The sequence below is a fragment of the Perognathus longimembris genome, chromosome 15 (assembly GCF_023159225.1).
Source record: "Perognathus longimembris pacificus isolate PPM17 chromosome 15, ASM2315922v1, whole genome shotgun sequence".
Lineage (NCBI taxonomy): Eukaryota > Metazoa > Chordata > Mammalia > Rodentia > Heteromyidae > Perognathus > Perognathus longimembris.
In genome coordinates, this window is record NC_063175.1 from 43,017,174 (window position 1) to 43,034,237 (window position 17,064).

General features: G+C 39.4%; 1 protein-coding gene across 1 annotated transcript in view; it reads left to right on the plus strand.

The window, feature by feature from the left end:
• Nucleotides 1-17,064, plus strand: part of Dcc (DCC netrin 1 receptor) — a 961,067-nt gene that overhangs the window by 80,455 nt on the left and 863,548 nt on the right. The window lies entirely within an intron of this gene.

The window sequence follows — 17,064 nt, forward strand, 5'->3', positions numbered from 1 at the left end:
TTTCCATTCCTGCTGAAGTTTATGAATCAGTGGTCTGGTACTACAGATAAAAGTGGATGAAACAATGTACTGAAAGATAACAAAAAGGAAAAAATAAACATAACTTTAAAGAAAGTCAACGTGTGTGTGTTTGTGTGTGGGGGTGTGGATGCACATGTATAACAAGTTAATGAATACCTTTTGGAACTATAATAGTTTTGCCTTTATTAGCATGGTGGTGGTTCACCTCAATTATCCTTAGGAAGTATAACCTGAGAGGATCATGGGACACAGTCAGGGAAACAGTTACTGAGAGCCTCATCTCAATGGAGAAGCTGAGCATAGCATAGTGGCATATACCTGTAGTCATAGCTATGCTGGAGATGTAGTTGTGCATTCCAATTCTGGATCCAGATAAAAGCAAGATGGTAGGTGAAAAATACCTCTAAGTGGTATTCCAGTGGTAGAGTGCTTGCCTAGAAAACACGAGACTTTTGAGTTTGAATCCCAGCAGTTCTAGAACAAGTACAATACCGTTTTGCATAGATCCCTTTCAAAAGCCATTCAACAGCCACTTGTTTAGAATGAGCTTAGTGCCAGGAACTGAATTAGGTGTGTGTGGTATGTAGGTGCATTCTAAAGCCACAAAAGGCTTGATTCATCTTAAAGGTAAATAATACATAGTGGTTTCAGAGAATTAAGTGGACTTGAGTATTTATGATTCCATCACCAGTTGAAATGCTCACTTAACATTCGTGCAGTAAATAGAGTATGAGAACTGAGGTGGGCCCATGAATCCTGAATTGCTAGACCACCAATATTCCTGGGACTGTGGCCAATTTCCCTGGCACACCCATCACCCATCAAATATCTCATCAATAAGTTTCATATACCAGAGATATCAAGCCCTATTTGTTTCATCTTACCTGGCCCATTCTTGCTGAAGGGGAGATGGCTTTCTGTCTTTCCATCCATCTTACCTGATGGTCCCTGGGAGCTCAGCTAGAGAACTCATCTCTCAGACTCTGACATTGCTGTAACCCAAGGGCATCTCAGCAACGTGCTGGAAACATCAGAACTGCCTCTGCGGATGCCTCTTCCCCCTATTTTATCTCTAGCATGCACTTTGCTGCCATGTTTACCCTTTTATCTTTTCTTCTTGACAGCCCTTTTCTTTCTTACTTTCTTTGTGTTTTCTGAGCTTAGAAATTACTACCACTCAGTGTCCAGTCTCGTTTCCCTGTGTGGTCACTGACCTCCAGGCTCTCATTGACCATTGTTTATCTCCAACATGCATGTGTTGTGGCTTTAATAATGCATTGCTCTGGTGGGCAGACACAGAGGGTCTCAGGTCTGCCTCCCCATGCTGGAGGTTTAACTTGCTGGCTTGGGTCTCCTTTGATGTGTGAAGACATTTACAGCTCAGCAGCAGACTTTCAGCTTCTTTGATGTACGCTTCTTATTTTGATTTGCCTAGGCTATGTTTCTTTAATGTTCAAGAGGAGCCACAGAAAGAAATTTCCCTCCTGCTTCTCACACCTAATTTTTTTTTTTGCTGAAGTTCCTTGTGATGTTATTTATTCAAGGGAGTGGTTTTATACACAATGGATAGTATAACTTTTAAAGGGAAAACCAATAATATCAGACAGGCTGAATGGAGTCATTTCTAGGAAGCCCTGTGTCTTCCTCCTTTGCTTCACATTGCATTTTCATAAAGAGATTTTGTTTTGTGTTGTGTTTTTGGTTTTTTTTTTTTTGGCCAGTCCTGGGGCTTGAACTCAGGGTCTGAGCACTGTCCCTGGCTTCTTTTGCTCAAGGCTAGCACTCTACTACTTGAGCCACAATGCCACTTCCAGCTTTTTTTATATACGTGGTGCTGAGGAATAGAACCCAGGGCTTCATGTATACGAGTGAGCACTTTACCATTGGCCATATTCCCAGCCCCATAAAGAGATCTTTAAGACAAGCTACATGTAGATTAAAACATGTCAACGCTGGGCCTCAGTGGCTCATGCCTATAATCCTAGCTACTCAGCAGGCTGAGACTCAAGGATCCAGGTTCAAAGCCAACCAGTGGGAAAGTCCGTAAGACTCTTATCCCCAATTAACCAGCAAACAACAACAACAACAACAAAAGTTAAAATGGTGTTGTGGCTCAAAGTGGTTGGAAACAAAGCTCATGGACCCCAGGACTGGCACCAAAAAATGAAAAGTCAAATATTTAAATATTAAAGGAGATCTAATGCCTGATAATCACTTATGGACATTATGATTAAATGTACTAGTTATCTTTTTATAATGGTACAAATACTATGTTTGAGACCAAACTAAGTGCTATGGATGGTTTGGTCTTGAGTTGTACAGCAAACAAGAAGGCTGCTTGTGTGTTTCTTTGGTCCAGGTGTTGACTGCCTTAGTGATTTGATAGAAGGAATTAGACAAAGAGAATTCTACCCTGAACTTCCTGGCTCCCCCCACCCAGACATTCACTGTTCTGTAACATCTGGCCACGAACATCAGTCCTGACATTTCATCAGGGCAAAGGCAAATAAAAACACAAAAGAATCTTCCATGAATTGTATGTTTGTTACTTATTTTCTTTGATATTTACTGCTGAGAAAGTCAAATAAGCTTATTATTGTTGAGGCCATTATGATATAAGAGCGATTGGCAGCTGACTTGAAAAACTATGTTTTTAAGAAATATGGGCCAAGTGCTCATGGCTCATACCTATAGCATCCTAGCTGCTCAGGAGGCTGAGCTCTGAGGACTAAGATTTTAACTCAGCCCAGAACAGAAAGTCTTTCTGTGAGACTGTTATCTCCTATTAACTCCTATTAACTAGTAAGAAAGAAAGAAAAGTGGTGATCTGCTATGTGAATCATTTGCGGTAAATTCTTATTTAAACTTTATGCATATGTGTTTGAGATCCTCAACCAGAAAAGTTTTGATAATTTTTCTGACCAGAGATCCTTTGAAATGCAAAAAAAAATTTAGAACAGTTGTAATTTTGGGTTGCTTGTTTCTATTCCCTAAATGTGTTGATCAGTAATTTCTATTAAAATGAGAAACAGTTGATGTGTATGGCTTGTGTTAACAATGAATGTTCACCCAGTCAGGCCCTGCCACCCCTGCTCAGTTCTTTTCTCTGGAGCCTTCCTTGATTCTGCATTGGTGATAGAATTGACTGTGCTGTAGAACTTAGAGCATTCTTATGCTAATACAACTAGACATTCACCCATGTCTCCTACACATTGCAATCAAATTTATTATTGTTGTTACTGTTGCTTCATTTTTCTTCCCAGAGAATCAGAATGCCTTGCTAGGACTAAGGGATTTGGTCATGTGGTAAGTTTTCCATTTGGTTGTTAAGCTGTTCTCCAGCCTGAGTTTGTCTTTATGGTATAGTAGCTTCTTCCCCTGTGGACTCATAGTCAGGCCCCCAGAGGCTACTGTAAGTGCTGCTGCCTTTTCAGACCCATCTCTAATCTGCTCACCTTCCTGCCTGGCTAACCTGTCAAGCCTTTGCCATTTGTAATATTTCTCCTTTGACAGTTTTCTCTGCTACCTTGCTGATTGCTTTTCCACACCAAAAATCTCCCAGCCTGGCTTGCCTCTGAGTGTATATGTGTGTAAGAGAGAGACAGACAGAGAAAGAGAGACAGACAGACAGACAGACTGGCAGAGAGCAAGAAGGAGAAGATTTAGGAAGAGAGCAAGGAGGAAGAGAATGAGGAGGAGAAGGAGATAAGAGAGAAGGAAAGAAACAGGAGAGAAGAAAGAATGAGAGAGTCCTGTCTTCGCTCACCAGTTTCCCATCAGCCCCTGCTTTGGAGCAGTCTTTTCTGCAGTCTGAATGGGCAATGGGAACTCCATCTCTTCTGTCTGGCAGCTGCTCTGGCCCGCTCAGAGCGCCAGGTGGACTGCACCACACTCACGCTGGCACTGTGAAATCCTGCAGCTCTGTCACTGCTCAGAACTGCTCCATGCTTCTCCAGCCATGACTGGTTTCTCCACTCCCTCTTGGAGAGCCGAGCTACCCTTTCCATTTATCAGGACACTGATAGCGATCCACCTTCCTGGCCGTCCCTTTGGGCCACCTGCTTGGCTGCCAGCCTTTGAGATTGATACTTGCCATTTCTTCCACCACGTTTGTCCTGGTCTCCCTGGGCATGTTCACTAAAAGGAGCATCCATCTTTCTGCCCTGGGCCAGGGTAGGAAGCTCCATTATCAACTCTCATTTGATCTGTCTTCTGCCTCCTGTCTGAATTAGCTTCCATCGCTCTGGGGGTAGAGGTGGCTGCCCAAGGAAACTTCTCAGGAAGTGTCACCTCCAAAATAATATGCTCTTTTATGCTAGGAAAGGCCCTAGGAAAGTTAGTGGAGTCCCCAGAAACAATCATCCCAATACCCTACTGCTCTCTTTCTTTCTTCTTTCTATTCAGTCAGAATTGTATCTGGAAATAGGTGTGCTTACCATGCACATTTTATCCCCTCTCCTCAACTCTGTTAATTCAGCCTCTGATTCTCTGTTACCCACTCAAAGGGGCTAGCCTTGGAAAAGATGAGATGTGGACTGTGGGCTGAGGAAGGAAGAGAAGAGCTAGTGGGAATCCCCATGTAATATGTGTTAATTTTTTAAAAATAATGCATTCTGGAAAGCTTACTTTCACACATATTATTTACTTCAAAAAACTGGTTCAGTGTGCCTTGTGAAACATACATTATCAATGAAAACCACAGGGGAGGAATTCTTCTGAACTCTCGGGAACAGGAGCAATTGCGTGACAGGTGTCCCATACCACCCTCCCCATTCTTGCCACTTAGGGTCTCTGGCTCTTAGAATTGGCTCACAGGAGTTCTTGCTACAAATGCAGTTCTGGGATCCAGGATATCTTCATTGTAACAAGATTCAGGGTGCTTTGTATGCTTGCAGGAATGTTCTGCTATGTTGCTGCATTGAGTCCTTTGAACAACTCCATGAAGGAGACAGATTTGATAGGTGGTGAAGCTGAAGTGCTGCATGGTAAACTGAAATTGAAATCTACCTGACCAATGGCTGATAGAGTGTGCTCTTTCCCTCCAAGTGCTCTGCCCCTGGATGACTACTTACAATGAAGGCAGTGTTGCTTATGTTTCTAACATCATTTTAAATATTAGGAAAGAAAGTATTCTAGTCTCCTGAGATAACAAATTGCCACATGGAAAATACATTTCAGTAGGATGTAGGGTCTTAACAACTCAGCTGAGCAGAGGCATGAAATGAGTTTGCATTTGACTTGAGTTTTTTTTTGGGGGGGGGGAGAGGGGAGGGAAGAGTGGGGTTCATAGTCATGTGGCAGGATGGGGACACACTGGGGCACTGTAGAGACTGGCAGTCCAAAGATGGGCACAGCAAGATCAATTATGTGTTAAGGAGATAATTACCGTGGCCTTTTCTCTGAACGGCAGCTGGAACTAGGCAGGAACAGATGGAGGCAGAAATAGTGAAAAGTTCACCGGAGAGCCTCAAAGGGGACACAGGAGTCCTCAGAGCAATAGTTTAAATAGCAAGAGCTCCATGGATGGTGAAGGATGGGCCACTTACCTGGCAGATGTGATTACTGCAGGTCTTCTAACTTTTGCTCCAACTAGAGCTTTGAAGTTAGAAGAAGAAAAGGAGCCAATGAAATTCATCTTCCAATTTGGATTTGGGGTCACATGGGATTGATTTATATGTTTGTTTGTTTTTTTCTTGGTGTGTATCTTCTCAGGCAGTTAAGTGACAGAAGCTAGACTGTGTCTTCAGCCACAGGGGAAAAAGTACTAAAATTTTATTAGATACTAAAATGTTCTCTAAACATACAAAAGTTTTTCTAAAAAGTTGTTCTTATACAGATGATGTACAGAGGGATTACGCTTATGTAAGTCAGGTAGAGTACATTTCCTGACTCCCTCCCCCAAAAGTGCTATAGTTCATTTTCAACATAGTGTCTGGTGAGTATCACTGCTGAATTAAGTCACACTTTGTTTCACCATTTCTATGCTTCCCCTTATTCTCCTCCAAACAGACAAACTCACATACAAGACAAAAAGTACAGAAATCAAAAACAGCCCCCCCAAAAAAAGGTGGGGGAGGAGGACACACACATACACAGAAAAAGTAAAATAAATCTTTTGTTTTCATTTTCTGTTTTTTTTTTTTTTTTTTTTTTTTTTTTTTGCCAGTCCTGGGGCTTGGACTCAGGGCCTGAGCACTGTCCCTGGCTTCTTTTTGCTCAAGGCTAGCACTCTGCCACTTGAGCCACAGCGCCACTTCTGGCCATTTTCTGTATATGTGGTGCTGGGGAATCGAACCCAGGGCCTCATGTATATGAGGCAGGCACTCTTGCCACTAGGCCATATCCCCAGCCCCTTCATTTTCTGGAATTCATTTGGATAAATATTATTTCATATGATCCTATGCACATAGGTATTGTGCCTTTATGATCCTCTTTTAAGAATAGCCTCCTTTGATCTCACTATGTGTGAATGTCTAGAGACCTGTAGAACTTATCATGTCCCAGTGTATGTTTTTTCTTTTACTATTCATTGTGCTTAGTTGTAGATTTATAGGCACATTCCAGTTACCACAAATGAGAAAAACCATGGAACCTACGTTCCTTTGAGTCTGGCTTACCTTGCTTGATAAGATTTTTCCCATCTTTCCATAATATCATTCTTTCTTATGGATGAGTTGAATTCCATTGTATGTGTACACCATATTTTCTTGATCTATTCGTTCACTGAGGGGCATCTGGGTTGGTTCCATATCGTAGCTATGGTAAACAATCTAGTAATGAACATGGTTGTAAATTGCTCCACCACTCTGGAAAGCAGTATGGTGGTTCCCCAAAAGACAAAATGAAGCTTCCCTGTGACCCAGCAATTTCACTCCTGGGCATTTATCCACTATAAGACAAACTAGGTCACATTAAAGCTACCTGCACAACAAAAGTACCAAAGTACCTTTCTTGCTCTTACATTTAGAGTGGTAGCAAATAGGACTATGCCTTTAGAAGTATAGGAAGTTGTTTCTCTGAATTTTCACCTGATGAGCTTTAAGTAGTATTTATATGCCATATTGTAAGCCATACTGTCTCCTCCATTCTCTCCTCATCAATATTTATAGTAGGAGACAAATGGAAAAATGAAGGCTTCCTGGTAGGATGGTGTCAGGGCTGGACTCATTGCTTGGATCCAGTGATGTTACTGCTATTAAACATTCATAATTTCCAAAACCAGATTTCAGGAGCTACAGGCTCTTCTTGCTGTGTTCCCTGTTCTCCTCTCCCACCTGAAACACACACAGACAGACAGACACACACACACACACACACACACACACTTTACACTGCTTTTTTTCTGGGTTCTTGAGTGTGACAAAGTTGTTAATGAGTGATTACAACTTTACAATGTGTAAACTTCTCTTGAGTATGGCATTCTTCTGCTCTGGCTTTAATCAAAGTAACATCCATGTGATGTTTCAGCAGATATTATTTTGGGTTACTGATCGTCTAGTAAAAAAAAAAATAAGGCAGTTTAATGGCCTACCTAAAACAATGGAGGAGAGGTTTATTTTTCAGGTTAGCATAGTCTATGTAGTTCATTGATTATATTATTTTTGTAAAAAATGTCTGAAGCTTTCATCACATAGTTCAGAATGCTGTGCACCTGATCTCACTAAACAAAAGTTCCAAAATTAAGTAGAAATGGAACCTTTTGAAAGTTGCAGCTGAGCACTGATGCAAACAAAAGACTCTTCAAAAATCAATCTTCCTAAGAGATTGAAATATAAATTAAAATGCATATTCTTCACACCTAAGCAGAATAAAGCTACAGTAATAAAGCATTACAGTATATTTACTTAGCACTTTGGATTTTTCAACTGCCACCTCTATTTCATTATCACATTATGTACTTCACCTCAAAGCTCAGCAGACGGTCTTTTGCTAAAATGCCATAAAATGTATTATGCAGGCAGTGGGTTATGGGGGTACATTTAAGTAAATTACTCATGGTCTTGCGTGAATAGCAGTGACTCAAAGGGACTTGTAATTCCCACCTTTCAGAGGCCAGGAAGACTTGGAAAGATCAATTGGCAAGGTGTGAACAATGGCTAAACACTTTTCCACTTTTCAGCAGAATGGATAATGAAGTTTCTCTATATTTACTGAGTTCCTGTTGTTTTCTTCAATATGTGGATGCAGATGAGAGAGAAAAATTAGATTGAAAATTAATACATTTTTCCTCCCCTCACCCAAAATGGTTAGACAGCACAACAGGGAAAAGCCCAACAAAACACATCACTCTTAAATATTTTGAGCCTGATGATGGTGGCTCTTGCCTATAATTCTGGTGACTGAGGAGGCTGGGATTTGAGAATCATGATTTGAAGCTAGTTTAGGCAGAAGAATCCCTAAGACACTTATCTCCAGTTAACCAGCAAAAAAGTCAGAAGTGGAGATGTAATTCAAATGACAAAGTTTTGCTCAAAACACAAGCATTGAGAAAAAAAAAAGTCCAGTAAGAATGTGAGGTCCTAAATTCAAATCCTAGTACTGACACAGAAATTATATATATATATATATATATTTTTTTATTTGTTTATTAATTGAACATAACATTTTTTACAAGGTGTTGTGCAAAAAGGGTACAGTTACATAGTAGGGCAGTGTGTACATTTCTTGTGATATCTTACGTCCTGTTTTTCTATCCCTTGTCTAGTTCAGGTAAACATATATACAATATACAATGTATCAAGAACATATACAGTATTCACAGACTTGATCTCTACTGTCTCTCCGTCTCCCTTTGTTAACAGTCATATATCAGGGAGATCATGCCCCTTTGTTTTCTGTGTTCTAGGCTTGTCTCGTTCAACATTAGAAATTATATTTTTGGAACACATGACTCTTAATATTTTGGAAGATAACAGTATAAAAGGGTAATACATATCAGTAAGACTAAGTATATGTTCTGGAAGTTAAAAGCACATGGCTACAGTTCAGTTTTTGACATGGTATTTGATATCTTAATCCCCCACATTTTCTAACTGCTAGTTGATATATATACATGTGTATAATATGTGTGTGTGTGTGTGTGTGTGTGTGTGTGTGTGTGTGTACACCAGAATGAGCAATAGCCATTTTCTTCCTTAAGGCTCAGACCACTCTTGTATTTGCCTAGGTGTTTATAGAGTTTCCATGTTTTACCACCTGGGATATGGTGCTGTACCTTTACTGTGAAGGAAGGTACACAAAGGCTGACGATTGGCAGGAGAGATGGTGGGTGTTTTAGGGTCTGTGAAAGCTTTAACACACAGCTGGTCCCTAGTAGACAGTATACCTCTATGAAGTATTGCATTCTTTCACAGAGAGGAACTTCTTGAGTCTCTGTATTTTCTTTTGTTTTCTTTCTTTTTTTTTTTTTTGCCAGTCCTGGGCCTTGGACTCAGGGCCTGAGCACTGTCCCTAGCTTCCTTTTGCTCAAGGCTAGCACTCTGCCACTTGAGCCACAGTGCCACTTCTGGCCGTCTTCTATATATGTGGTGCTGGGGAATCGAAACCAGGGTTTCATGTATGCGAGGCAAGCACTCTTTCCACTAGGCCATATCCCCAGCCCCTTGAGTCTCTGTATTTGCAAAATGTGTCCGTTTTCATCAATACTTGTTCAGTTAGTGAGTGCACACATGCATAAATAATAGAAGAATTGGGGCATAGCTGTTTTGTTCCCCAGAAAACATGGAGTTTGGATGGGATAATTTTGGGGATGAGGAGCCCACAAGATTATGCAATCAGTATTGGATTGAAGAGAGGGTGGTATTGCCAAAGAGGCAGAATGTGGGCTATTTCAGACCGTGCTCAGAGCAGAGTTCTCAGCAGACCTCACTGTAAGGAACACACCCCTCTATCTCTGGGCTGTGTATCAGGGTGAGTTTTGAAGGATGAGATCTCAAAGGAATTCTATGAGGTAAGAGAATACATCTTCATTCTTTAACACTCTCCTGAGAAAGCATTCCTGTTTACATGCTTCAGATTTGTATCCACAAGAACAGATGTTAGCATCTTGGCAAGATGCAGTTTCATTTTCTCATTTTGTCTTTTTTGTTTTTAATAAGGGAGCTCCATATTTATAGTGTTTCTATATCCATTCATTCCGGGCTTGTGGAACAGACTCTTTACCTGCCCATTGTGTGTGAATTATAGGGCCAGCATTTAATGGTGCAGATTCTTTTGCTCCGTGCCTTTGACAATTTAGAGAGGAGTTAGAAGAAAGTGACAATACAGACACAGTAAATACCTCACACATGGGATTTCTCCCTTTTGATTGGATTCTCTTTTTTAATGCAAGGTTTGAAGAAAATAATACGTGGTCATTGACATGATTTGAAATTGCATGGTTAGAAGAACATTAAGTTTTTCATTTCACACATTCTTCGTCTTAAGCGTCATTGCTGTATAGGGAAATTTGTCATTTTCTGGTGATCCATGGACCTATTTTGTGCTGATCAGAAGTGACTACCACCATGCTAAAGCACTTCTTTCAAGAAACTTCATGGAGGGCATAGAGAAAGCAAGCCAAAAGTAAATCTTTTTATCTGTAACTACTCTGTGTAAATTTACAAGACATAAAGGCACAAGTAAGTTCACAGGACAATAGAAATCTACTTTGAACAGACTCTTGCTACAAACTATGAATACTGGGAGAGCCATCTAGGGATTGCTTGGTAGGGAGTTAATGACAAATATATGGGTCCATTTATCTGCCTCAACTTTGCCTTGAGGCTATGAACATAAGAAAACAGTAATATTGTCCCATGATTAACTTTCTATGAAAATTACTAAGAATCAGGAATCATTGATTTTTATCACTGGCTTTTGAGTAGCTGGAATTTAGAGATATTCATTTACTTGAGACCATTTATGTTAAGAAGTAGCAATTCTTACACATGATGCTGAATTGGGAATTAGAAGAATGAAAGGAAGGAAGGCAACAAAAAAGGGATCAATGGTTGCAATATTAGAAGTGAGAAATGTTTGCATCAATTCATGAACAAAATGCAGTCATTTGTCTATATTTTATTCTCTGTTTTTCCAGCCTCTCCTTTCCCAAGGTCCATGAACTATTGTCATGGATCAGCTCTTAATCTATTTTACTTGTAGTTTAATTGTTAATCTGGAGTATATTGTTATTTGAAATTCTACTAACATAAAACAATAAAATAAAACCAGGACACAATTCTTTCCCCTTGAATGATCCTGTCTTTTCTCTCCTAGTCAAAGCACTTCCTGTTGAATTTTAAACACTAGCATTTTCATTTCCTTCAGCCTGACATAGTCATTTTGGGAAATTTGGTCCATTGAGTTATTTTCTGGAGGGGTTTGATTTCATTATTCCTCTTCTTTCACCTTAAAGGATAGGAAAGGAAGTAGTCAGACAAGTAATAGCCAACTGAAGTTCATGAGAATCCAGATCTCACAAAGGCAAATTAAATGTATTATTCTCACAAAACAAGATTAGTGAATCATCTGTGAGCCCCAGCCACTCTTTCCTTCTTTTTATTCTAATGAGTTTACTATGCAATAATGATGGCCCAGGCTTCATTCGAATTCTGCTGGTGAAGGGGAATTCAAATGAGATCTGCACCATAAACCATAGTCATCCATCATAGAGAAGTAGCTTGTGCCTGATAAAAGGCTGTTTGGACAGAGTCAATCAAATGAGCATTATTAGAGCTTGCTATTACACTATCCTTTGGGTGATGGCGAAGGGATGTAATACAGTTATGAAATGTGATTTTCTTTTTATACCTCTGTCGCTTTTGGAAGTCTAAACTCTATTCTAACATGAACATTGCAGAGTGACATTCCTAATCTTCATTATAAAAAAAGAGACCCTCTCCTATTTCTCATCTGTCAAGAACAGTTAGAACCCATGTAGGGTTTTCATGATATAACGAACACTACAAAGAAATAGCCTTCTAGCTAAAATTACAGCTCATAGATGTTGCTTATTAATAAAAGATAGGCTAGGCTCTTGTGTGAACTAAATGAAAACTGACAAAAATAATTTAACTTTTAGTGTCCTTTGGCTGTGATTACAGATCCTAATCATAATAAAAGTCTTTAAGCTGATAGGTCATTTAAATACCTTCTGATTGAGTGGTTTTCTAACTCTTACTTAGTATTGAAGTCCATTTTTTTTCAGGCAGGTATTTCATGCCACCGGTATATAAAAAAATCATCAAAGTCTATGAGTTTTTATTCAAATGTAGGCAGTGCATCTTTTCCCTTAACTCTCAGCATTCATTTCTCTTAATCAGCATGTGGAAGATCTTGCAATACATTGAAATAGTCCATTTTTTAGTGTATTTTCAAGTTAAGAAACTATTTGGGGGAAAATAGTAATAGATCTACATAAAGCTGCAGAACTTGCCAATTGCAAAATAAACATAAGGATCCAGAAGTCCTCACTTCAGCGCAGATGTTTTCTACACTGGGCGAAGATCCTCTGTCATGCCACTCATTGTACATCATGGGTCACAAAGCTGAGGCCTGAGGGTCAGGAAGGAAGCAGGTGGTGAGTTGAGAAGCTCATATTGGGCATCAAAAGTGCAGATGTGCTTTCAAGAAAGACTTGGATCCCATGAGTTGGTTTCCTTCTTAGCATAATTTGCAAAATGAGAGCTCACATGTAGTAAGAAGAGTAACCCAACAGTTCAGTGGAGTCATCATAATACATTGTTACAAGTAATCCACAGTTATCCCCAGTTAAACAACTGATGTTGAGTTCAATGTTATACTGTTATGTTGTAAAGCATACTAAAATTTGTAACATTCTTATGCTTAGGCTTAAGAGATATGTCTGATTATCAGCCTTATAAATGACCTTTGACACAACTTCATGAATTTATTAAAAAAAAAACAAAACATTAAGCATCATCTTAGGGGATGTGTTTGGAGACTCCTCCTCTTGGATCTTCCAAGGTTTATTTCCAGTGGCGGAGACCACATGTAGTGGCCAAGAGGGACTTGCAAGAAGATGACATTACATGCTGGAGACACATCTAGGGTGGTGTGAGGCTATCAGAAATAAGAAAAAGACTTCTGTGGATTGGGGAGGGGGGAACACTTACCCTGGGGTGTTTGTGAGGCAAAAAAGAGAAAGTCCTAAGCAAGAGAGAACAGAAAACTGACAAAAAAAGAAGTTGAAGAAAATCCAAGGATTGACCCAAGACCTGCAAAGAATTTGGCATGGTTTGAAGGCATGGAGGATAGTGAGAAAAATGAAGAAGAGGGAGATTAGGGCAGACCTATTGATGAAATCCTGTGAAACTACAAACTAGACTCCATAAAACATCTTATAAACTATACTAAGGAGGAGTTTGGACTTTATTGTGTTGTTTTTGAGACAAACATTTACAGCTTGCAAATTAGATAAAGATACCAGATTTCTATTCTCAAATGATGATTTAGATGGGGAAGTTTAGGGAAAGGAAAAGAAAGGACCGATTACTGAAATTGCACAGTTTGTCATTATCTTACTGCAAATGCAGTAAGATTAGAAAAGCATGGCAGAGAGCAATTTGTGAAAGTATAAGTAACAGTATCCAAATGTGGATTGGTTAAGAAGGAGGCCAAGCAAAGAACTGAGAAGGAAAGAGGCTAACGTTTCTTCCTTGGGAGTCTGGACTGATTATGGCTGGTTTAGCCCAGGGGAGACCCCCAAGGGGCAGGTAGAGCTTCACCCCAGCACAGCTGCAGAGCCCAGATGCCAGTGCCACCAAGACTGGGAGATGGTCAAAGCCCTCGGCATGCAGTCACCCACCAGAGGATTTTACCACTCACATGAAGGGTTTTCTTCACTTTTCTCTGGCACATTTCAGACGTAGATTAAAGAAGGACTTTGAAAATCCTTAACATCATCATATGAATGAAAAGAAATACTAATCTAATTAGAAATAGTCCAGTCAGTGCATGAATCCATTGCCAAGAATCTTACATTTAACTAATTTTTTTAGTATAACACATTTTATGACTAAAAACAAACAATAGCAAAGCCAATAAATGCCTTCCAAACATGACCAGGAGTATTTCTCAGCTGGTTTAATAAGCACTGAGCTAGAAGGCTGAGACAAATGTGAACAAGTGCTTTTTTTCCCCAAAATACCAATTTAATATGTTGAACATTTTATCTCTCATTTGAATGTGAAATAGTTGACTTAGGTTTCAAGAAGGGAAAGGTTAAAATATATTTTCATTCCTCTCCTTCTGGCCTACTGTAATATTAAGCCACATTCTTCTCTTGTTGAACTGAGTCTTTTTCTTCTTGAAAGTGTCTCATAGATAGTCATCTCAAAAACTCATCAATGTTAAAGGGAGGGGGTGGATGAGTGAGGGAAGAAAGAGGAGAGAATACAGCTCTAATATTCAAAACATATCCAGTGAAACTACATAAATTGAGGAGAGGGATTGGGCTGGGAGGAATGAAGGGAAAATATAGAAAGAGGTGACACTGATAAAGACACATTGTACTTAAATATGACTTGTTGATTTGGTGAATGGTAACCCCTTTTTACAACTACTTAAAGATATTTAAAAGAAACAAAAAAATTTAAAAAACTAAAATTAAGTGCCTTGGTTTGGAGTCATTGGCTGACACCTGACAACCTAGCTACCAAACTCAGATGGGTGAGATCTGAGGACTGGTCCTTACAAAACAGCCCAGGTAGGAAAGAACATGGGACACTTATTTCTGGTTAACCACCAACAGGCCAGAAGTAGAACTGTGGCTCAAGAAGTAGAGCACCAGCTTTGAGTGAAAAAGCTATGACAGTGTCTAGGTCCTGAGTTCAAGCCCCATTACTGGGTGGCACAATAATTATGATGGTGATGATGATGATGATGATGATGATGATGATGATGATGATGACGACAACAACAAAAACATACCTATTTTACAGGCAATCTCCCTGTTTTGTTACAAAATAATGCTTTATAAGGAAGCATTTAAGAGAGGATGTGACATTCAAAGCAGAAACAAGATAGAATCTATTGAGCTTCTATAATAAAACTATATCAAGGTGAGTAAAGGAGAAAGAGAAGAATCTCACCTGATAACTTTCTGTGAAATCCCCAAGTTATAATTCATCTAAAGAGAATTTATGGCCCGTGATAAGTAGCAAATGACAGCATAGTACACTCAGCCTAAGAATAATAACACCTAGTAATAACCATCTCCAAAGAATGCTGTGGTTCTCCCAGCCTCTGATTTAAAATGTTGGTTTAGGAACAGCGGGAATATTACAAATGATATTTGATTTTCCAAGAGGATTACCCATAAAGAATCCTGCAGCTGCACTTATTTACCTCTCCCTTCATAGCATCATTATGCAGACACTGATACTGAGAAAAACACAGTAACGAAATTTAAGAGACTGCATAATTCTTCATAAACACACCCACTTTCTATATCCACATATATTGTGTGCTCTTCAAATGCAAATGCTAAATGTTGTTTATCTGGTACTTCTCTCCTTGTGTCTCTGTGTGTAGTCTCTCCTTAAGGTAATAATATATTTTCGATGTTGACTTTCTCTTACACAGGGACAGATTTTGAATGTGAGAGTTTGGGGAATTGTCAATGAAGAAAAAGGGCAACAGAGACCCAGATAAGTTTTATTATCTTGTTTGGGAATGAGTTAGCATTCAGAGTCACCTTCATTGTATATCTAGGACCCTTGGTTTACAGTAACTGACCACTTGTGTGGCAGTCTGGGGAGGGAAACAGGTTCTAGGACATGCTAACTCTTAAGATTCCCATAGAAGACTGTGCAGACAATAGCCACAGCCTCCTCAGTTCCTTTTATGACCTCAGCATCTCCATTACGCCTACACAACATCATCAGTGTTCATGTTTACCTCCATTAAAGAGGAAAGAAGACAAATTTTATAGGATATTTGAAACTGTGCACATGGATTACTTATAGCCCATATAACTCCCAAATCTACAATGCCTAGAGATATGAAAAACTCAGAAATACCACCTTCTTTCTTTTTTTCCCAACTTCAATCACTCAGAAGCTACTTCTAGAGTGCACACTGGATCCTACATTGATTTTTAGCCTTATATCTTATTGATGATGTTCTATAAGTGCATTCAGAGGTATGTTTTTCTTGTTTTGCACATAAATGTAAAGAATCATTTCTGGTAGGATTTTATCCTGTGGGCATGACTCGACAATCTCATTCTGTTATGTATTTGGCTGATTTGTGTTCATGTGTCATCTAGCATTCCCTACCACGTCGCACTGCAGCTACTTTGTACCTTGTTAGTAATGATGCTGTTGGGACAATATGTATATGAGTGTCACAAAATCCTCCTCCCCTTTTCATATTGTTGTCATCAAGATGGAAAGAGTGCTGATGTTAAGTCCCTAGGCCGCCCTGTATCCCTCGAAGTTTGTTTTGAGGACACTTGGGAAGAACCAATTTTAAATCTTAGGGTTATGTTAGATTCTGCATAATACCCAGAGAGACATTTGGATTCCATTGATTGCTCTGTGTGTGTGTGTGTGTGTGTGTGTGTGTGTGTGTTGGCATGTGTGTACTATATTCTCAGGAGCACTATTTGCTGGTTTTCATCCTCAGTTCTGTCTGAGTGGTTCTGAGAGAGTTACACTGCACTACAGTAATAATCTCAGAAACAATTTTAAAACAATTCTCTTCTCCATACTCTTAAAAGGGCCTCAAAGACTTCAGCCCTCCTGTGAACACAAAGTATTTCTCATGGATGGAAGAGATATAAGGGATATCTTAGTGTGTCTAAGGACTTCAAAGGAGGAAAATATTACACCTTTACAGGACAAATAACCCCTATTTTAGTCCATAATACTCACTCATCTTGCCCTTTGATATTATTATCAAATACTGTTGAACAAATAGCCAGTGTTAGAAGAAATGAAAGAACCACAGTTATAATTTGGATTCTGCCATCAAGAAAACTTTGCTATAGCTAGAAAGACCACACATAAAATGTAAAAGATTTAAATAAATACAGGGAAG